This window comes from Euwallacea similis, chromosome 22 (assembly GCF_039881205.1).
Source record: "Euwallacea similis isolate ESF13 chromosome 22, ESF131.1, whole genome shotgun sequence".
Taxonomy (NCBI): Eukaryota; Metazoa; Arthropoda; class Insecta; order Coleoptera; family Curculionidae; genus Euwallacea; species Euwallacea similis.
The window spans coordinates 3,521,394-3,544,420 of record NC_089630.1 but is presented as its reverse complement, the minus strand read 5'-3'; the positions used below and the strand labels follow the sequence as shown (position 1 = coordinate 3,544,420).

Genomic DNA, 23,027 nt, shown 5'->3' with positions numbered 1-23,027 from the left:
GACGTTTGTTGATTTTTTTCTCAGGAATTCATCAAATAGTCCCACGACTGATCCCACCGTTGGATAGTGCTTGTCTAGAGGAACATTTTGAGAGGTTACTCGGCCGAATCGGACCAGAAATTTCCGAGCGCGGAGCGTGCAAACTATTGATAATTACCCGGTTTATTTGACGTTTGTGATTTTTTTTCTCAGGAATTCATCAAAATAGTCCCACAACTGATCCTACCGTTGGATAGAGCTTGTCTAGAGGAACATTTTGAGAGGTTACTCGGCCGAATCGGACCAGAAATTTCCGAGCGCGGAGCGTACAAACTTTTAATATTTACACAGCTTATTTGACGTGTGTGGATTTTTTTCTCAGGATTTCATCAAAACATTCCCACGACTGATCCCACTTTTGGATAGAGCTTGTCTAGAGGAACATTTTGAGAGGTTACTCGGCCGAATCGGACCAGGAATTTCCGAGCGCGGAGCGTGCAAACTTTTAATCTTTACTCGGTTTATTTGACGTTTGTGATTTTTTTTCTTAGGAATTCATCAAAATAGTCCCACGACTGATCCCACCGTTGGATAGAGCTAGTCTAGAGGAACATTTTGAGAGGTTACTCGGCCGAATCGGACCAGAAATTTCCGAGCGCGGAGCGTGCAAACTATTGATAATTACCCGGTTTATTTGACGTTTGTGATTTTTTTTCTCAGGAATTCATCAAAATAGTCCCACGACTGATCCCACTGTTGGATAGTGCTTGTCTAGAGGAACATTTTGAGTGGTCACTCGGCCGAATCGGACCAGAAATTTCCTAGCGCGGAGCGTGCAAACTATTGATAATTACCCGGTTTATTTGACGTTTGTTGATTTTTTTCTCAGGAATTCATCAAAATAGTCCCACGACTGATGCCACCGTTGGATAGTGCTTGTCTAGAGGAACATTTTGAGTGGTCACTCGGCCGAATCGGACCAGAAATTTCCGAGCGCGGAGCGTGCAAACTATTGATAATTACCCGGTTTATTTGACGTTTGTTGATTTTTTTCTCAGGAATTCATCAAAATAGTCCCACGACTGATGCCACCGTTGGATAGTGCTTGTCTAGAGGAACATTTTGAGTGGTCACTCGGCCGAATCGGACCAGAAATTTCCGAGCGCGGAGCGTGCAAACTATTGATAATTACCCGGTTTATTTGACGTTTGTTGATTTTTTTCTCAGGAATTCATCAAAATAGTCCCACGACTGATCCCACCGTTGGATAGTGCTTGTCTAGAGGAACATTTTGAGAGGTTACTCTGCCGAATCGGACCAGAAATTTCCGAGCGCGGAGCGTGCAAACTATTGATAATTACCCGGTTTATTTGACGTTTGTTGATTTTTTTCTCAGGAATTCATCAAAATAGTCCCACGACTGATCCCACCGTTGGATAGTGCTTGTCTAGAGGAACATTTTGAGAGGTTACTCTGCCGAATCGGACCAGAAATTTCCGAGCGCGGAGCGTGCAAACTATTGATAATTACCCGGTTTATTTGACGTTTGTTGATTTTTTTCTCAGGAATTCATCAAAATAGTCCCACGACTGATCCCACCGTTGGATAGAGCTTGTCTAGAGGAACATTTTGAGTGGTCACTCGGCCGAATCGGACCAGAAATTTCCGAGCGCGGAGCGTGCAAACTATTGATAATTACCCGGTTTATTTGACGTTTGTGATTTTTTTTCTCAGGAATTCATCAAAATAGTCCCACAACTGATCCCACTTTTGGATAGAGCTTGTCTAGAGGAACATTTTGAGTGGTCACTCGGCCGAATCGGACCAGAAATTTCCGAGCGCGGAGCGTGCAAACTTTTAATATTTACACAGCTTATTTGACGTGTGTGGATTTTTTTCTCAGGATTTCATCAAAACATTCCCACGACTGATCCCACTTTTGGATAGAGCTTGTCTAGAGGAACATTTTGAGTGGTCACTCGGCCGAATCGGACCAGAAATTTCCGAGCGCGGAGCGTGCAAACTTTTAATATTTACACAGCTTATTTGACGTGTGTGGATTTTTTTCTCAGGATTTCATCAAAACATTCCCACGACTGGTCCCACTTTTGGATAGAGCTTGTCTAGAGGAACATTTTGAGAGGTTACTCGGCCGAATCGGACCAGAAATTTCCGAGCGCGGAGCGTGCAAACTTTTAATATTTACACAGCTTATTTGACGTGTGTGGATTTTTTTCTCAGGATTTCATCAAAACATTCCCACGACTGATCCCACTTTTGGATAGAGCTTTTCTAGAGGAACATTTTGAGAGGATACTCGGCCGAATCGGACCAGAAATTTCCGAGCGCGGAGCGTGCAAACCTTTGATATTTACACAGCTTATTTGACGTGTGTGGATTTTTTTCTCAGGATTTCATCAAAACATTCCCACGACTGATCCCACTTTTGGATAGAGCTTGTCTAGAGGAACATTTTGAGTGGTCACTCGGCCGAATCGGACCAGTAATTTCCGAGCGCGGAGCGTGCAAACTATTGATAATTACCCGGTTTATTTGACGTTTGTGATTTTTTTTCTCAGGAATTCATCAAAATAGTCCCACAACTGATCCCACTTTTGGATAGAGCTTGTCTAGAGGAACATTTTGAGTGGTCACTCGGCCGAATCGGACCAGAAATTTCCGAGCGCGGAGCGTGCAAACTTTTGATATTTACACAGCTTATTTGACGTGTGTGGATTTTTTTCTCAGGATTTCATCAAAACATTCCCACGACTGATCCCACTTTTGGATAGAGCTTGTCTAGAGGAACATTTTGAGTGGTCACTCGGCCGAATCGGACCAGTAATTTCCGAGCGCGGAGCGTGCAAACTATTGATAATTACCCGGTTTATTTGACGTTTGTGATTTTTTCTCTCAGGAATTCATCAAAATAGTCCCACGGCTGATCCCACCGTTGGATAGAGCTTGTCTAGAGGAACATTTTGAGTGGTCACTCGGCCGAATCGGACCAGAAATTTCCGAGCGCGGAGCGTGCAAACTTTTAATCTTTACTCGGTTTATTTGACGTTTGTGATTTTTTTTCTCAGGAATTCATCAAAATAGTCCCACGACTGATCCCACCGTTGGATAGAGCTAGTCTAGAGGAACATTTTGAGAGGTTACTCGGCCGAATCGGACCAGAAATTTCCGAGCGCGGAGCGTGCAAACTTTTAATCTTTACCCGGTTTAATTGAAGTGTGTGAATTTTTTTCTCAGGAATTCATCAAAATAGTCCCACGACTGATCCCACCGTTGGATAGAGCTTGTCTAGAGGAACATTTTGAGTGGACACTCAGCCGAATCGGACCAGAAATATCCGAGCGCGGAGCGTGCAGACTATTGATAATTACCCGGTTTATTTGACGTTTGTGATTTTTTTTCTCAGGAATTCATCAAAATAGTCCCACGACTGATCCCACCGTTGGATAGAGCTAGTCTAGAGGAACATTTTGAGTGGTCACTCGGCCGAATCGGACCAGAAATTTCCGATTGCGTGTTACAATCTGTTACAGTCTATGCATTACAACATATAGTATATAATTATTGTAACGTAACAGCAAACTAGTATAATTAAGCGATTGTTGTAAGACGCGACACTTGTGTAGGTTGTTCATTCGTGCTGTACGTTAACTTGTTAAATCCCGTTCTAATAAAATTAATAATATTAAAATAATTTTTTTTTATTGACTGCATCTAAGTTGATATTTAACTGGCGCATTCGTTCGGATTTTTGAGACGCTCAAATGTGGATATTTTGAGTCGGTTTCTATCAAGAATTTACGCAAAAGAACCTAAATCCAAGGAAGCCGCCAACCAGTGATCGAAGGTACCTACTGGTGGCGCACCATCTTGATCTACTAGACGGGAGCAGCGCAACTTCACAAGCCCCTGCACATAGTGCCGAAGGTGTATCGACAGATCCGGGCCTTACATTAGACACCAACGAGAAAGGACAAGAATTGCGTGCCCTGCGGACATTCTCGAAGCGGAAATTATTCCTTTCTTTAGAAAAATCATCATGAGAATACTGCTTCTTATAGTACTGTAAGTTTCATTTTTTTTTTCTCCGTTATTTTTGCTGGTTTTTATTGATTAATATACTTTAGATTTAAGCTACATTTAGGATATTAGATTAGTGTTTATTAATTGTCTTAAAACATGTTGGGACCGTTACTGGGTGGGAGTCTCGCGCGGTTCTGTCTCTCTCTCTGTCTCTCTCTCGCCACCACCACCTAGACGGTACGTGGATCTTCCCGCATTGTCCAGAAAATTCTAGAAGGGTCAAGCCCTTGTAGAAAACACGGCGACGGACGCTAGGGAGTAACACGTGGGGGGATAACGTGCTTCAAGCGAGAACGTTACCGTGCAGTGAAGTGTTCTTTAGCTGTTAGTCGTTATCTGTATAATATCTTGGGTATTAAATAAACTAGCTCCTCAAACCTAACAAAACACAACTTCACAATTGAATCGATTAACGAAGCCGATTTAATCGAATCATTCAATAACATATCGATTCAGTCTATTAACGATAACATGCCTTCTGTAATTAATTATCAACTTTTAAGATATCAATCAGATAATATTCCTCTTTTTGATGGAAATCCAAGACTACTAAACAGATTTATAACTGCTATAGAAAATTTATTAAAGGCATTTTACAATCGAACAGACCCCAATAATACCATTAATGTCTGTTTATTTTATACCATACTTAGCAAGCTCACAGGTAGAGCTGCAGATTTAATATCTTCACTTATCGATCTAAACTCTTGGATTCTCATTAAAGAAGTTTTGATAAATAATTTTTCGGATCAGCGATCAATAGATTGCCTTATCCAAGATTTAATCAATTTAAAGCCGTTTAAAAATGAAAGCCCTTTGCAATTTGGTATGAGAATACAGAATTCTCGCAGTTTACTTTTTTCAAAGTTAAATGCAACCTCTGAAAGTAGTGAGACTAAGCTTATTAAAATAAAACATTACGACGAGTTCGCTTTAAAAACATTTATTAATGGGTTATCATATAATCTACAATTGGTAGTTAAACTAAAATCCTCTAATAGTATAGAACAGGCTATGTCATTTGTTAGAGAAGAAGAGAATTTCATACAATTTAAAAGTGTACAGAATTTCGGGCAAAACACAGGAAATTTCAACAGACAATTTAAACCCAACATCAGATCTACAGATAGATCTAACTTTTCCCATAATTTTAACCAAACCCCTATCAATTCATTCAATACTCAACGGCCTCAGAATGATTACCCCCCTAGACTTTTCTCGAACTTCACGCAACATAATAATTTCTCGAGACCAATATTCCCCAACTTCAATCAACAAAACTCTTCAAGGACATCATATTCTAATTTCAACCATACAAATTTTTCCAGACCCCCTTTCAATAACTTCAAGAATCATACTTATCAACCAAAACCAAATTTCCCTTTCAATAACCAATTCGGTAACTCTCGAAGAACACCTTTCACACCTAGACCACCGTTTGGTCAAAGATCTCACAGATCAAATACTAATCAAAACCCCGTAGAATCTATGGACACTAGTTCTGAGAATACCGTCATTCACAATCCGAAAAGAAATTTCATTAGCCAAGAACCATACAATCAGGAAATTCTCCCCCAATCACCCGAGGAACTTACTTCCAATAACGATTATCCCTTTTACGACGTTTATAGAAACACCCACGTAGATAGTAACTTATGTCTCGATCTCAATTATCACAAATATTATAAAAGTGAAGAAAGAAATTCAAATTTTCCATCAACCAGCCGAAATACGGACACAACATAATACTACTTAATACTAATGGCATTCAACTCCCTTACATTTTTATCCCTGAACTCCAAGCCAAATTTCTATTAGACACTGGTAGTACTAGAAGTTTCATTAAACCCGAAATTGCCTACGAATATTTCCCTCATTCTATCTCAGACGAACCTTTCCAAGTTCAAACAGCCCATGCCACATCATTTCATAATGAAGTCGCATCATAACCTGTCTTTCCCACATTTCAAACTCGTGGCTCACACAAATTTTTCCTGTTCAACTTCTCCGATAAATTTGACGGACTCATAGGACTAGACCTTATCAAACAACTAAACGCTAATTTAGACTTTAAAGCTAATACACTGAAATTACCCAATGTCGAAATACCCATTTGCCGTGATACAAAAAACCCTCAACTTCAAAGACCCCATTGTTCCAGTATGAACCATATCATCTCCCCGAGAAGTATACAAAAGATACAAATTCCCGTTAACTTTACCGAAGGATATAGAATTGTCCCTTATCAAAGATTAGGACATCTCGAAATACCAGAATGCCTCGTTAAAATTCAAGATAATACAGCCACAACTCTATTTTTAACCCAAGAAAAAACCCGATAAAACTCCAAATTTTAGAAGCCTTAGAGATTAAACCCGTAAACTTGAATGAACTAAATTTCCTAGATCATCCCGCACCGCATGTAGCAATGGATAGTAACTTTGATAATTTACTAAAATGTAATCTTGAAAACATTAAGCTCGATCATTACAATCCTGAAGAGAAAAGCCAAATTCGAAAATTGTGTTAAGAATTCAGAGATATTTTCCATTGTGAAAGTATACCCTTGTCATTTACAAATGCAATAAAGCACCAGATTAAATTAAAAGATGAGACCCCCATTTTCACGAAAACATATCGATATCTCGAAGTTCACCGTTTAGAAGTTAAAAATCAGATATCAAAATTATTACAACAAAACATTATAAGAGATTCAAATTCCCCCTGGTCGTCTCCCATCTGGATAGTTCCAAAGAAATTAGATAAATCAAATAAACAAAAATAGCGTATGGTCATCGATTATAGGAAGCTAAACGAACAAACAATGGACGATAAATTTCCCTTGCCAAACATTAATGAAATTTTAGATAAATTGAGTAAAGCGCACTATTTTACAACCCTTGACCTCGCTAATGGGTTTCACCAAAGTCAAATGAATGAGAATTATATTGCTAAGACAGCTTTCAGTACAGATACAGGTCACTACGAATTTTTGAGAATGCCGTTTGGACTAAAAAACGCCCCGGCTATATTTCAATGTGTAATGAACAATATATTACGTGGCTTACAAAACGAAACATGCTTTGTGTATCTTGATGATATCATTATCTTCAGCACTAGCTTACAAGAACATATAGAAAAATTAAAGCAAGTTTTTACTCGATTACGGGATTCTAAATTAAAAATACAACTAAACAAATCAGAGTTCCTAAGGAAAGAAGTCCAATACTTAGGACACATCGTAAGCGAAGAAAGAGTAAAACCTAACCCCGACAAAATTAATGCAGTTAAGAATTTCCCTATTCCCCGGACAACAAAAGAAATAAAATCTTTTCTGGGTTTAGTTGGTTACTATAGATGGTTCATTAAAGATTTTGCGAAGATAACGAAACCGATGACCAAGTGCTTAAAAAGGGATGCAAAAATTATACACACACCCGAATTCATAAATGCTTTTGACCATTGTAAGCAATTACTGATAAACTTCTCCATTCTGCAATACTCAGACTTCACTAAACGATTCCTATTAACAACAAGCGCGAGTAATTTTGCAATCGGCGCAGTGTTGTCGCAAGAACCCATACCTAACGATAAACCTATAGCCTACGCCTCGAGAACCCTAAACGACACGGAAACTAAATATTCAACAATAGAAAAAGAACTGTTAGCGATGGTTTGGGCATGCATATATTTAAGACCTTATTTATTCGGACGCAAATTTTACATATATGTCAGAAATCCCCTAACTCGTAGAGAAACAAAAACACAAGTTTATACGGTACTTCTTTATTTCTCTAGAATCGGGAATCGAATGAATCCCTTTTTGATGCGTGAGAGTCACCCCGGGTGCATCTGCTCTTCTTCCAAAAGCCTGTCACCATACTTTCACATTCTTCCCACGCTTACATCCCTTAATCATCTTATTCGCATCTCCATATGTTTTTAGACGAGATGATAAACAGACCTTTATCTTTACCATGAATGATCTATTTTGACTAGTACAAGTTTAGTCCATTTCTAATTTACAATGGGGCACCAGTAGGTGCCTGTGACATTCCGCACATGTCCAATGATAAGTTACAATATTATGGGACAACATGTTTTTTGCATTTACATTAAATAAGTTGATAAGTAACCCCATATGGCTTTCTTTATGAAAGCTCACATATACACTGATCATAGACCCCTTGTATGGCTCTTTAATCTAAAAGAACCAAACTCCAAATTAATAAGATGGCGGTTACGATTAGAAGAATTTGATTACCAAATAATTTACAAAAAGGGACGCCAGAATACGAACGCAGATGCATGATCTAGAATAAAATTAAACGTATACGATAACGAATCAGTGGTCAATAATCCCGGCGATACCGATGCGAATATCAAGGAATACTTAGAAAACCAAACAGAAATTTCGGCTCAAGGTAACGACGACGATACGAATGAACCGGACCCTAGTCAACGAAAAATAAACGTTATATCTGATATCCGACTTCATCCTGTAAATCTTCCCAACACGTGCAATTCTGATGAAACCGCACATAGTCAACAAGCCGATCGCGAGAACCCTGGACTAAGCATTCGTGACGAAATGATAAACAAAAAAATACTACAATTCCTGATAAAGAAATCTCTACACCTGCAGATTAAATATAACAAAGAACGTTTCGATAAAACCACGATAAGTCACGTAGGGCTACCCAATAACTTGGAAATTATAAAGCAGTTTATCCAAGAATACATGACTAACGAGAAACCTTGTTATGTCTATTTTATCGACAAAGATTTAATACCTTCATTCACAGAGGTATGTTTGAAAAATTTACAAAACTTAAAAATTAGAATATGTACCAAATTACTTAACAATATTTCCGAAATTGAAGAAAAAACTATGCTCATTAAGCACCAACATGAGAGCAAACAAAATCACCGAGGAATAGAAGAAACTCGCGAGCGACTTAAGAGACTTTACTATTGGCCCAATATAAAAGGGGACGTAACACGATACATTAACGATTGTGTTATTTGCCAAACTGCCAAATACAGCCGACTTAAATCATATATTCCACTCGCTAAAACAGAAACACCCAGCAAACCATTTCAAATGATACACATGGACACTTTCATATTCGAAGCCCAAAATTTCCTGACGATATTTGATAAATTCTCTAAATTCGGTCAAGCATACCCTTATGACAGAAATGCAAAATCAGTTTGCGATAAACTCATAAATTTTTTCTCATTTTTTGGATGTTCCGAGGAAATCACGTGCGACAATGGCAAAGAATTCAATAATGAACTATTAAAGGAATTATTAAAGGCCCAAAAGATAAACATACATTTCAGTACCCCTAAACATTACGAATCAAATTCGCCTGTTGAACGTTTCCATTCCACTTTGATCGAACACCTTAGGATTTTAAAACAAAAAGATAACGTAAAGCCAATTAATGAGTTAATCTCATACACCATAATCGCATATAATAGCACGGTTCATAGCGTTACGAAATTTACACCCCACGAAATTGTCTTAGGTCATACTAATTCCCGAGATCCTCTTGATTTAATCACAACAACGTTTCATTCTGATTACGTTTCGTCGCATAAGAATAAAGTCGACGCCATGTACGAAACGATTGGAGAAAAAACCGATCAAAACAAAGAAAAAATCTTAGCAAGAAGAAATGTTAAAGGCAACGAAGCATTCGACTTTAAATTAAACCAAAAAGTTTACAAAAACTTAAATCTCAGAAATAAAAACCACCCTAGATTTAGCGGTTCATATGTAATTATCGAGAAATTGAATCATAACAAAGTAAAAATCAAAAGTGTCAAAAGTCCATTCAAAATCGAAATTGTTCATGTTAAAGAATTGAAGAAACCCCTTATTACAGATGACCCTTCATACACGAAAAATCCCGATACCATGACTTAAATGACAACCTGGCATACTACCTTACAAATTAGGCAATGCCCAGAAAACAATCAACCACTGGAATTTTATTCAAACGTATGATATGACTAAATTGTTGCAGGAATTTTCGGATATTAACATTAAATATGATTTACTTCATGAGACCATAAATAATTTTACAGACTACAAATCCGAATTTTATAACTCTTTTGTGATAACAAATAACTTGAAACAAAAAATTAATGAACAGATAAACCAAATTTTCCCAACAAAAATGCGTACTAAGCGAGCCTTACTAAACGCATTGGGCACTATAATCAAAACCGTGACAGGAAACTTGGACCAAGAAGACGCAAAACGCATTGACCAAAACATTAACATACTCAAAGAAAACCAGAACAACTTAAAATTAGTCCTCGATAAACAAACAACGCTCTTGACTAACGCAATAAATAATTTTCAAGAAACGATAAAAAATGTATCACACGATCAAATTGTTTTGTATTCAAAAATTAAAGAAATCATAGAAGTCGTAAATGAAGTCAATATTAAACAAGCAAACCTTTTTGAGTTCTTTAGGATTCATAAGATCATCACACAGATTACAACATTTTATCAGAACATCTACGATATACTTTCAGACATAGAAGAGGCAATCACGTTCGCCAAATTAAATACTTTTCATAACAAGATAATTAATTCAGGCATGCTTTTAAACAAATTAAAACTCATTCAAAATCAGGTGCAACAAGGAAAATTACCATTCGAACCAGACACCGACAATTTATTGAATATCGAAAACACTCTAAAAATAAAGAGTTACGTAAAAAATAATGTAATAGTCTTCATAATCGAAATCCCTTTAGTGGAAACCCAAGCTTATAATTTATATCGATTATTTTCGTTACCTGTCAAATATAACAATTTCTATAAAATAATTGTACCAAGTTTTGAGTATCTCATAATAAAAGACAAAACATTTGGATACGTCAATCAGCCTTGCCAATACGTATCTTTCAATGAATATTTATGTTCTCATGTACGCCCCGAAAACTTTAATGATTATGTACCATGCAAAGTTGAATTGCTAAGATATGAAAATAATATTACGAATTGTAACCCAGTGTATTTAGATATAAAAAATTTACAAATCCAAAATGTAGACGAAAGTAAATGGATTGTAATAACAACTCAAGAAATCATAGGAGTAGAGATTTGTAAGGAATCACAAGGTAATGTCTGATTAAACGAAACTTACTTAATAGAATTAGAACCCAAATGTAATTTTATGTTAAGAGATATCATTTTAAGAGATTACGGAAACACGAAAACTGATTTCCAAGATGTACCCTTACAGAATGTTAACCCTAATTATAAATATCAAGTATCTTATAAGGAAATAGAAATGCCCAATCTAAACTATATTAATTCCCGGACAGGCTACGATTTCAAACTTCTTAGAAAAACGCACTTTTTTTGACTACATCTGTTAACTCGCTTCATATGTACGCCCAATGCTCCAGATGAAGGAAATTTTGAAAAAGAAACTCTAATTGAATCAATTTTTGCCAATTCGGACGATTCCCACAATCCGGACAGGTTACGAATTCAAACTTCTTAGAAAAACGCATTTTTTTGTCTACATCTGTTAACTCGCTTGGTAAGTACTCCCAATCCTCCAGATGAAGGAAAATTTGAACAAAAAACTGTAACTGAATCAGTTTTTGCTAATTCGGACGATTTCCACAATCCGGTCACTCTACGACTTCAAATTTCTTAGAAAAACGCATTTTTTTTTTGTCTAAATCAGTAATTTCACTTTTACATAGCGCCCAATCCTCCAGATGAAAGAAATTTTGAACAAAAAACTGTAACTGAATCAATTTTTGCCAATTCGGACGATTCCCAGAATCCGGTCAGGCTACGACTTCAAACTTATGAGATAGAAAATCAAAGAAATCAAAGTACACCTTGAGAGGAATACATAAAGAAACATTTCCGTTCAAGTCCATCATAATGCTTTTTCCTTCTTTTTCCACTAGATACCAACACGCATTTTGAAGCTTAGCGCTTTCATTTAAATTATATGATAAATAACTCTTAAGGGTTGATGTTATGCCAATATCTCGCACTGAGTCAATAGTCACTCCATTTAGAACATATTTCAACTCTTTGAATAAAAATGTAGCGGCATTATTTATCAAGAATATGTTTGCAAGTGGCGTACCTTCCTCTTTCGTAACGTTTAATTTAAGGCAAAGTTAACTTTTGCAGGGCAAGGGATATTTTCCGGTTTGCTGCAAGGATATTCTAATTTCATCGTTCGGTCCCAATTTAGTAGGATTGAATGGATCAAAAGAGAGCACTTCCCAGCTCAAAATTGAGTCATCAATAAGAACATTTTCTTGGACGTTTATATGTTCCACTTTTTAATGTAAATCCTAGGGAAACAAGAAACTGTTTATTCAAAGATGTTAACCCTCTTATATATCTTTTCGTACTATCAGGGTTTTGCTGCGAGGTATTAAACCTTCTGACAAAATCTTGGTTTGGTATTCTATTATATAGAATTACCATCGTGAATCCAAGCGTTTAAGATGAAGTCTTAACGTGACGGATTCTTCTCGAAATTTAAACTAATCACCCTCTTGATCAACTAGTTTCACCGTTATTTTATTTACAACATTAACAATTACGAGAAAATAAATTACATTCTGAGGGGTTTCAATTATTTTAAAATTGGGTGGTACACTAGAAAAAAACTAGATGTATTACATGAACTGGCGTACCATTTAGAAAAGACCCTTCATCTATACTGTAATCGATATTTATAGCATTCACCTTAAGAACCTTCTAGCAGGTCAAAAGCTTTTGGCGTATGTTGTTCTATAGGACTCGATTCGTTTTTCCGACAACACGTAACATAAGTGAATACTTACTAAAGAATTTTAAATTAAATTCTTACTGGCATATGGAAGTTTCATTTCTGCTTGAGTCAGATTTTCAACAAGGTTAGATAAACAAAATGTTTCATCCTTGCGCAGGGGTCGTGTTAATCTTTTTCTGTATTGTTCCAATTTTATATAAATATGTACCGCCGAAGCGAATACGAGTAAATCACGTATTTTTTAATTACTTTAGTATTGAATAAAATTATTGAGATTAGTGTAGAAATGCTATTTGGGAAGTAATTTATCTAGGAAATTTTTTTAACAAATTTCAATTCATCCTCATTTTAATATATTCCATAGAAGGTCTACTTTGAAATAGAATGCATTAAAACACTGTAAAATTAAAAACCTGTGAGCCAAATAAACGTACCAGACCCCTTACCATAATAAACGGTTTCAGTGCTTGATAGATAGCTGTACACACAAATGAGATAAACTGGTTTATGGTGCTTTTAGGAATTCTATATAAATACATAAGCGAAGAAAAATTATCTCCTGTAGCAAGGTATCTTACAGTAATTTCTAGTTTTACTGTAACAGGCAAAGCTTGCATATTTGGCAAAGCATTTTGTCAAATTTGTGGTGTCACCAATTCTAACAGACTTTCAAACATATCTTTTGACATTCTCAGGTGATTTCTGTAAGCTGAGGGGCCTTCGCATGATAATCCCTTAAGCAAAATATTTCATGCTCCTAAATTTTGCATTCGATTTATTCACGGTTTTACCCAAACCCTCCTTTTTCGGCTTTTTTTTGTAACAACGCGCGTAATTCTTCATTTATCCCGTGGCATAAAATATTCACACCAAAATTAACAATTTCAGATGTTTCCATAATGAACACTACATCATACAACTGCCACATTTCTAATAAAAATCTTGCATAAATTGTTGTGTAGTGTAAACAGTAACAATTTTGTTGACAAATTACAGGGACTTACAATCAAGAACTTGCGCAAACAGAAGCTTGCATCATGTAAACACGGCTTAACTAGCGAACTCGCCAGCAAGTGATTGTTTACACGTGCAAAATACGGAATATTTTCGTATCGATGTGAGTCGTCACTGGCGCAAGTGAATTTCAGAAGCCTGCAGACTTTTCGGTCCATGCATGCAAAGTTTTAACTTGCGCGCCAGTTACGCAATCTAAATTTACTGGCACGAAAAATAATACTGGCTCCACTATTAAATGCATAGTATATACCCTCCATTAAACAATTATTGTAATTAGATGTTTAGAGCTTTTTTTAACAAAAATTATATTTTATCTTAAATAATAACACCACAAACTATCTAAAAATGTTCAAAAGTTGTAGAAAAAAAAATTGGTCCCAAATGGATTAAAGAATGAAATTCAAAGCAAATAAGCCATAAATTTGAAAAGCGATCCTTGGCGAATAACCCCAAAATAAAACATTTATTTTTCAATGTGCGTGCAACACCTTAATCGGAAATGGGGGCAACCTTTAGTTCGGAGGCACTAATTAATTCACTTTTATGTTTTTCAATTTTTAAACTATCTATTGGCAACGGATAACTCTCCCAAAGAAAGCCCAATACCCGCCATTTTCCGGCTGTAGAAGTAGTCCGGGATAGAAGTACTTTCCCCAATGGGAAAACTGGGATGTGTAGACTGGCACACCCTAGTGTAGTCTTGGGGCCTCTTCTTAAAAACTTTTGATACTAAAGCCTCATACTTGAAGTTTGTTCTGGTGTTGCTCCGCAAAATGCCTGTATCATTTTTTCTTCGGCGGATTCTAGAGTCAAAATGTTTAACTTTATTTGCGACAAGAAAACTTTTTAGTTTTACGTGCTTATTCCTTTGAAATATTTTCCAATTTGTGGCTTTCTAAAAAATAACAATGATAATTAAATTAATTCAAAACAATCAAAATCGCATTAACTTACAGGGTCGGTTTCCAAACTTTACATTTTGGCCTCATATTGCTCTTTCAACAACTGATAGTCTTTTTGAAGGATGTTGAGTTGATTTTCTAAGTGTTTTCTGAGTCAATTCTGAGTCTTTTTTTGGAGTTCCAATTCTTTTTTAAGGCTGATGAGTTGTGACGCGTGTTTGAATTTAAAGATCTTCCAACCTTTTTTAGCAGTTGATTTGGATATTTTAAATTTGCAAGGGTTAAGTGAAAGTCGTCAACTAGTATTGGATCCATACTTATACTTTCTGAAGCACCTTCCTGAAAATACATGACATTATTTGTATATAGTTACAATTCATGAAGGATTAAATGATTTACCATTATCGCAGAAGTATCTTCGGTGACTGAATTGCTAATCTGCAAAAAACATTGGGTGTAATATTGGTTGCATATCAGTCAAACCAATAAGCTTCAATAATTATAGAATTCATAGATTTTACACCTAAAAATGATTTTGTATCTATCGGTTTTTATATTCTAAAAATGTATCTCTTCTCTTTTTGAATGACCCGCCTAGAAAATTTAGATTTGCGAAATAATTTTTATTATAACATATTGTAATGGATCTTGGAACTGCAAACTCAGAAACAACTTATGAAGTAATTTATTTCACTGTTAAATAATACACCTCAATCAGGTTTAAAAAAATTATGAGCTCAGTTAATGTAAAGTACCATAGGCTACACATACTTATGGACTTGCGCTCATAAATCATCCTGTACCATTTCGTAGGAATCTAATGGCCATATTTCAACATGAGTTAAAATGTCTGGTTGGCTTTGAACTGTCCAAAATTATGTGTTTCAAATGGGTCAACCCTCAGAGATCTGTTTTGTTCTAAGTGCCTTTTGTTTCGAACTGCCCATATATTGCAATTGGACAGGCTCGTGTTAACCTATATTGGCACATGGTCTTTTCCTCTTAAGTTAGGTAGTGAAAGACTCTTCGAAGGATTCCACTAAGCAACCACCCTTCCAATAATGATTACGATTTCTTCCTCTCTCACGAAACGATGAACAAACTCTATCCCCCATAAATTCCGGGGTTTTGTATTTTAGAGAAGTAATAAAAGTGTTGTAATTTTCCTTCGTGTAATTATTTCACACCGACACACTACAATACACTTAGATATGTAAACGTTTCCCCATCCTATGGTGAATAATTTTCCTTCACCAAATTGTGTGGAATTTACAACTTTTGTTGGAAGTTCTTAGAAACTGTACTCATTCCAGCAACTATTTCCATATTTGTGGAATGGCTCTTCAAAGGTAAACTTCGAAACGATTGTAGGTATAATTATTAAATTATCCATTTAAGTTCCTTTGAGATTACATTTACCAGCCCTTCGTTACAAATATTTGGTACTTTGCAAATTGGAAACTACAGGAACAAATTTAGAATGTTTAATAATTCGTATTATAAAACCTTAATTCCCTTTCATAAGTATTATTCCCACAATAATAGAAGTTATTATAATACGGGGGGTGTTTCAGAACTTACAACCACTTATCGGACAGACTTCAACCCTGCACTGCACTGTTACCTAAGAAGCCCATTTGTCAAATAAACTTCTAATAAAAGTCCCGTAGGTAACCAAACATGACGTACTAAATGTTAAATGTTTATTTTCTGTATGCTAGGACAATTGTTTCTCCTAACGTGAACCGTTTTGTAATGGCAACTCCATTAATTTTAAATAAATTATTCTTTCCCCTTCGTATATTTTTCTCAAATGCACCACTTATCCATAATCCATAAGTAAATGATCCCTTGACTTGGAATCTAGCATGGTACAAACTATTTCCTACCAAATAATAAAAAAAATTACATACCCTTCTGTATAACCCTGAGGAGTCCTTTCATTGATGGGCAACCTGCACTTTCCAATAAGATATGTGATAAAATCCTTTTCCCTTCTTTCCACCTTGGAACTACGACTTTCCTTCCTTCTGCTGTGGTTCTCATCTTAAAAAGATGAGCATCTATACTACCTATCTCTCCACCGAGAATATTCGCTATCTTTGAGAATACACAAGGATTGTGAGATCTCACCGATCAATGTTGAAACTCAAACCCCACAAGTTCAAATTGCTAGTCTTGAGTTAATTTAGCTTCGACAACTGATCTGATGTAGTAGTTTATAAAAACTGTGCTTTGCGATCAAAGATACAAAAGATAAGTTTTCTTTGCCTTAGAAGAAACAGACATTTGTTACAAGTTGTTTGTATCCTCTATCTGTATTAGAATGAGTATTGGATGTGGAGAATTATTGGGAAAATTTTTGGCAACCGGTTTCTTTTCTATCATACCTCCTAGTCCCTAGATCTTCTATCGGTGGTCTGACATCCCTTCCTTCTTACTTTTCGATTTTTTAAAGACACAATATTTTTTTATGTAACACTTAAAATTTTAACTTTTATATCCAAACAATAAAAACAAATAAATTAAAAAATCTTGATGTATGTCACTATTGTCGTAATGCACAGCAAGCCCGTTTCTGCAAAATGGCGCCACAAGTACACAAGAAAGAAATTTACAAAAACTTAGGAGAAATCGGTAAACCTGTTTGAGAAAGAAATCTGGAGTCTCTAAAAAGAAGAAATCTGTAATCTATACAAGAAAGAAATCTATAATGGCTAAACAGAAACTTGTAAACACTTCCGAGAAAATACAACCCTGGTTTACAGATAGTTAAGTTTTCATTCAAAGAAAACTTCTTAAAAAAAAATTATTTATTTTCAAAATATAAACTAAAATTACAAGATTTTGTACTCGATGTACTAGCAACTAAACTAACTGATGATTATTACAACAATAATAATCCTATGCTAAATACCTGACTTTATATAATAAAAAGATGCTGAAGGTGCTAAATTCTGGAGCGTGTTATGGTTTTTGTTTATACACGTGGTACACGTGTTATGGGTTCCTATGGGAAATGACCATATAATTAGATGGTGCCACGCGACGCAACAGAAAATCAATAATTGAAGTAGAGAGAAGATTGCGTTTATTTCAAAAATGTTTTTTGTGAATTAATATTGAATTTTTAACAGGAATTTCTTTTTGAAATAGAAAATGTATTTACTTAATATAAATATGTTATATGATTTAATGAAATAACGAAAACATCTGTACAATTGAAGAGTGTAACTTCTAATTAGTCTAAATGCCAATTTTATTAATTTTGTTCATTTTTTGCATTAAAATCTATCGTTTTTGACATCCAGCAATGGAACCTAATTTTTTCTGTTAAAGTTTTTTTGGCACATAGACTAATGAGAAGTTACACTCTTCCATTGTAAGGATATTTCCTTTATTTCATTAAATCATATAACTTATTTATACTAAGTATATAAATATCTTTCCTATTTCCAAAAGAAATTCCTGTTAAAAAATCGATACTAATTCCTGAAAAACATCTTCGAAACAAATGCAATCTTCTACTCTGCTTCCATTTTACCTTGAAGCAGAGAAGTGCACAGTGGGTCTTATGCTTTTACTGCTAGTATACAGGGTGTTCCTTAACGATGTGCGGATATTTTGAGGTGGGATTCTATCTGACAAAAAATAATGATAATTTGTTATATAAACTATGTTCCAAAAATGCTCCGTTACGAGAATACAAGGTTGCAAAGTTTCAGAAAAAAAACGCATATTTTTATTGCAATTAATGCCCCTTTATAAACTGTCTTTACTTACCAAATTTTATTGAAATATCTCAAGCGGTTTCCGAAATATTCATTAATTTCCATTTTTTTTCTAAAACTTCGCAACCCTGTATTTTCGTAAGAGAGCGTTTTTGGAACATAACATTTTCGAAAAGGTTCGAGTTGAGATGTCAATCTTCGACCACGTTCAAAAATGATCTTGGGCATTGTCTAGAAGAGCCTAATGTGTTCTTCTTTTCACTTTTTTTGATATTATTAGTTAATATTAAATATATTTTTACATTGTTAGTGAGCAAAAACTAATACCAAACCTATACCAAAGTCCTGTTTCCTAATTGTTTATTTTCATTATTACTATGCACAAAAGAAGATGGTAAGTATCTGAATATTTTAGGGAGTCACTGTTGTATGTATACTTATGTTAAATATAAAATCGCCATCAATTTTAATGTTTTCTCTAGGTGTTTTAAAGACTTAACAACTTGGAGGCCTGAATAATATAGGTAATCTAATAAATTAAATTTTTTTTTCAACAATCGGCATCAGTAACGTGATGAGATCCTATAGTGAATAATTTTCCTTCACCAAATTGTCCGCAATTTACAACTTTTATTGGAAGAACGTTTTTCTTGATTCAAGCAACTATTTCCATAGAATCTTAAACTGTGGAACAACTTACAAAGTAATTTGTTTCACTGTTAAATATTCACTGCCCTCAAACGGACTTAAACAAATGAAGAGCTCTTGTCAATCCGACAATTTGACCAAGAGAATTCAAGAATATTCTGAAGATTTTAAATACAAAAACTGAGGGATAACATCCATGGGGGTACTACAACTGAAGGCTATAATTGGTTACTTCATTGACTATCTCTTTAAAGGGCAACATTTGATTGACCGGCGAAATTGATTTCCCATAGGCATGTTACAGTCCTACCAATTTGAGCCACACTTTCTCACAAGGTGGTAAATAGAGAGTTCCTACAAGGAGAGATGCCCAAGTTTTGTCACATGGAGCTACGTGTTTTCGAGAATAATAGACACAGAAATGGGGCCATGCCCCCTCTAAGGCTAAAAACCGATTATGTACTTGGGCTTAGCATATTGGTAAATTACACTTCCAAATAATGTGAAAACACACTTCTACCTCTGAATGAGTGAATATAATACAGGGTGTTTGGTTGATGTGGGACTTAATTTTAAGGGGTGATAATAGAGTCTATTTGTAACTTTTTTGATTAATAATGCATTATCCGAAAATTTGTATTCTTCGAGTTATTCACAATTCAGTGATATTTTGGTGAGACCAGACATAGCTGTACAAACGTAGATTTTTTGAGAGTTTTCTCCCAATCTTTGAAATAAAATTATTTGTATTTGTTTGTCAAGGCCCTAACGCAGAATTAGCACCAACAGTTTTGAAAATACTTGTAGAAATAAACATTCTACAGCAGCACAAACTTTTAAAACCGCTAATAGTGCTAAACGACTTTCGACTTTGATTGCAAATTTAGGAAAACTTTTCCCCCATAACTGCACAGTAAACTAGCGGAAAAACTTCTTTATTTAGTCCTTTATAATTTGAGATACAATATTTTTACAAAAAACTGTTTTATGGAAAAACAATATGGAAAACATGGAATTTTTTACGTAGATTTAATTGCTTTGCTGACGTCATGATTTGGATTGTATGAATTGCGCTTTTATGACTTTTGTCAAAATAAATTATAATTTTTATTTTGCAACATATTTTTTTCACTCAAATTCCAAGCAATGTCGTTTACTAATGTTGAATATGAAAATATTGTTGTTGCGTATGTGTTAGGGCTTGTGTAGAGGACAGAATATCCGATAATTGATTTAATCTATTAGTTCGATAAGTTGTATTTTTCATAAGTCTAGTATTAAATCTGGGACTAATACGGAACACGTGAGCTACGCTTACGAACATTACTCGTTTTTTTTGCCACTTTGCCCGTATGACCAGATGTTGGTACGAATTTCGTTTGAACTTAGACTAACTACGTAATAAAACTTCTCGCCGACCTTTTGTGCGTACTAAAATTTAGACACGTTCTCGATTCTGGTCTTAACCGCCCTCAAATAAAACCCAATTATATTGTTAAAGTTAGGCAGGTTACAAGGACAAATCTAGAAGAAGTGCCGATGATGACCTCCTGGTTTCTGGTACGCCTATGTACGCTTACCATTAACTTTAGTATTTAAGATTTTGCAAGAAGAAAAATCCGCCTCTTCTTGTGCGTCTCCGTCGACTCTTAACTCTGTACTTTGCACGTTACTTATAGGCGATTATTTTACTCACGATTCCTATACACAGTTAATTAGTATACTAGTTTACTTGTCACGAAAAATTGTTACTCCTTTGCTAAATTACTCGAAATTGGTGGTGAACAATAAACCTTAGTTACCGTTAAAAAGGGTTTTTGTTTTCTTCATTTGCACGAACACGGTGTCTCTGAGACTGCGAACTCAGGGTGGTCCTTCGAACGCAGCAAGCATTCAGTCCATTGCTAACTAGACGTATCAAGAATTAGGCCACGTCCAATCAACATTTTGGTACCACGAATCACGAATAAACAGTATGAATTTTGCAACAGCAATGCTGTCGAAGCTAGAAGAGAATATTCAAGACGGTATCCAAATCCGAGATTATCTACCGACTGTAAAGGCACAATTGAAATGGAATGTGCCAAAAGCGCAATTCATACGGTCCAAATTATTATGTTGGCGAAGGAGCTAAAAATGCGTGAAAAAAAACGTGTTTTTCAGTTTGTTTTTGAATAAAACATACTGAAAAGTTATAAATCGGGATTAAGAAAATCCTATAAAAAAATTGTTTATTGTCTATTCCCAAACGAAATCTAAATTACAACTGGCTCTACTATTAAACAATTTGAATGAACTAAACTTCTATTAAGGATGAATGCGGGTTCCCAGGAAAATGCAAGGTAGCAGTTTTACGGGAACTGCTGCTTTGAGACAAATCTTGGAATTCATTTGTGGAATGTGATTACGCTGATATATAGCTTTATCAAAATCTACAAGAAGAATAATTTTGTTTTTTAAACCAGACATATAGACAGGCTGCCGAGTATTGTTGAATGGAACAGGTATAAAATGAGGAACTGTATTACCAAAGAATTTATAAAAGGGTGGAGGGTCAGGGAAACTATTATACAGGGTGTTTCAGAATAGTATCTCATAAATTTAAAGAGAGTTTCTATGAATGATTTTGAGAAAAAAAGTTTATATGAACCTAGATCCGTTTTCGCTTTCTGTCTGAAATACGGGGTGTTAAAATTTGCAATATTTTTTTGTTTTTTTTTAAATAATAAGTTCGGACCTGCATTAAATATTTTTATCAAACTTGGTGGGCGTAAGTTAAGGGTACAAACACATCTTTTAAGAGAAAAATTAATTTTTAAATTTAAATAGTAGCGCCACCAAGACCATGACCCTGATTATTTCTTGTGAAAAATATATTGTTAATTACTTGTTGTAATTATGAAAATTAAAATGAAAATGGTATCTCTTAATAGATTATATTTTCTCTTCAATACCATCCATCTCTCATTCACTTAAAATCAAGAGGAATAATTGGACCCTATTATGCAATAAAGATCCAACCGACAAAATTTTAAAAAATTAGATATTTATTAAAGTAGTATTGAGAATAATTTTCATAACGGGGTCCAATTGAGAGAGTCCAATCTCTGTATAACTTAAATATTAAAAGTTCTGGAGAAGGCACACAGGTGTGCCCAGGCTAGGAGGCCATCGTCGCCATATTTCCTAGACCTATTTTACAATCTTAACTACATAATTGGAGTTTTATTGTAGGGTGATAGGCAAAGCAATTGTGAACATGCCTAAACTCTAATTCGTGCAAAAAACGGCGATAAAGTTTATTACAGAGATTTCTTTGATTTGGGAAAAATGGATTCAGACATTTGGTTCTAATAGGTAAACCGTCTATCCCTAATAATTGGAAAAACCCAGTCACTGATGCGAACAATATTACAGCTTACGATACGCATAGGCGTGGCATTAGGATACATTATGGTTAGAAATAAACTGATCGGTATTACATGGTATTTTTCTTAGTAAAAAATACTAACTGCTCAATAAAAATGCTGAATGCACAGTATTTCACATATGAACTTCCCAGTATTTTGTATAATCTTGCACGGTAAAATAATGAATTTACTTAGAAACCTGTGCCCGATGTTTATTAAAATTTCGTCCATTAATTATGTATCAACAATCAGTACAATACCACCTTTTCTTGAACATAACATAAAAAGTTTAATTTATTTTTATAGTTTCGTGCGGTTAGCTACCTTGATTTAGTGTACTTAAATTATGATAGACCAAAACCAAGAAATACCTAAATATGCAAGTGACACAGAGAGTTTAAGCGAAACAGAAATGACAGTAAAGAATGTTTGATCCAT

The 23,027-nt window shown here is 35.1% G+C and overlaps 1 long non-coding RNA gene and 1 other non-coding gene across 3 annotated transcripts; both read right to left on the bottom strand.

The window, feature by feature from the left end:
• Window positions 1-12,999: 12,999 nt before the first annotated feature.
• On the bottom strand, window positions 13,000-13,104 carry LOC136416349 (U6 spliceosomal RNA). Its single transcript, XR_010752700.1, has one exon. It is a non-coding gene; the product is annotated as a U6 spliceosomal RNA (small nuclear RNA).
• A 1,023-nt stretch (window positions 13,105-14,127) lies between these two features.
• On the bottom strand, window positions 14,128-17,318 carry LOC136416209 (uncharacterized). Of its 2 annotated transcripts, XR_010752679.1 has the most exons (6): window positions 17,191-17,318; window positions 16,714-16,846; window positions 15,200-15,238; window positions 14,853-15,139; window positions 14,755-14,793; window positions 14,128-14,701 (listed from the first exon to the last, which is right to left on the bottom strand). It is a non-coding gene; the product is annotated as an uncharacterized lncRNA (long non-coding RNA). The 2 variants fall into 2 exon arrangements; XR_010752678.1 differs by having other exon boundaries at window positions 14,128-14,793.
• Window positions 17,319-23,027: the final 5,709 nt, after the last annotated feature.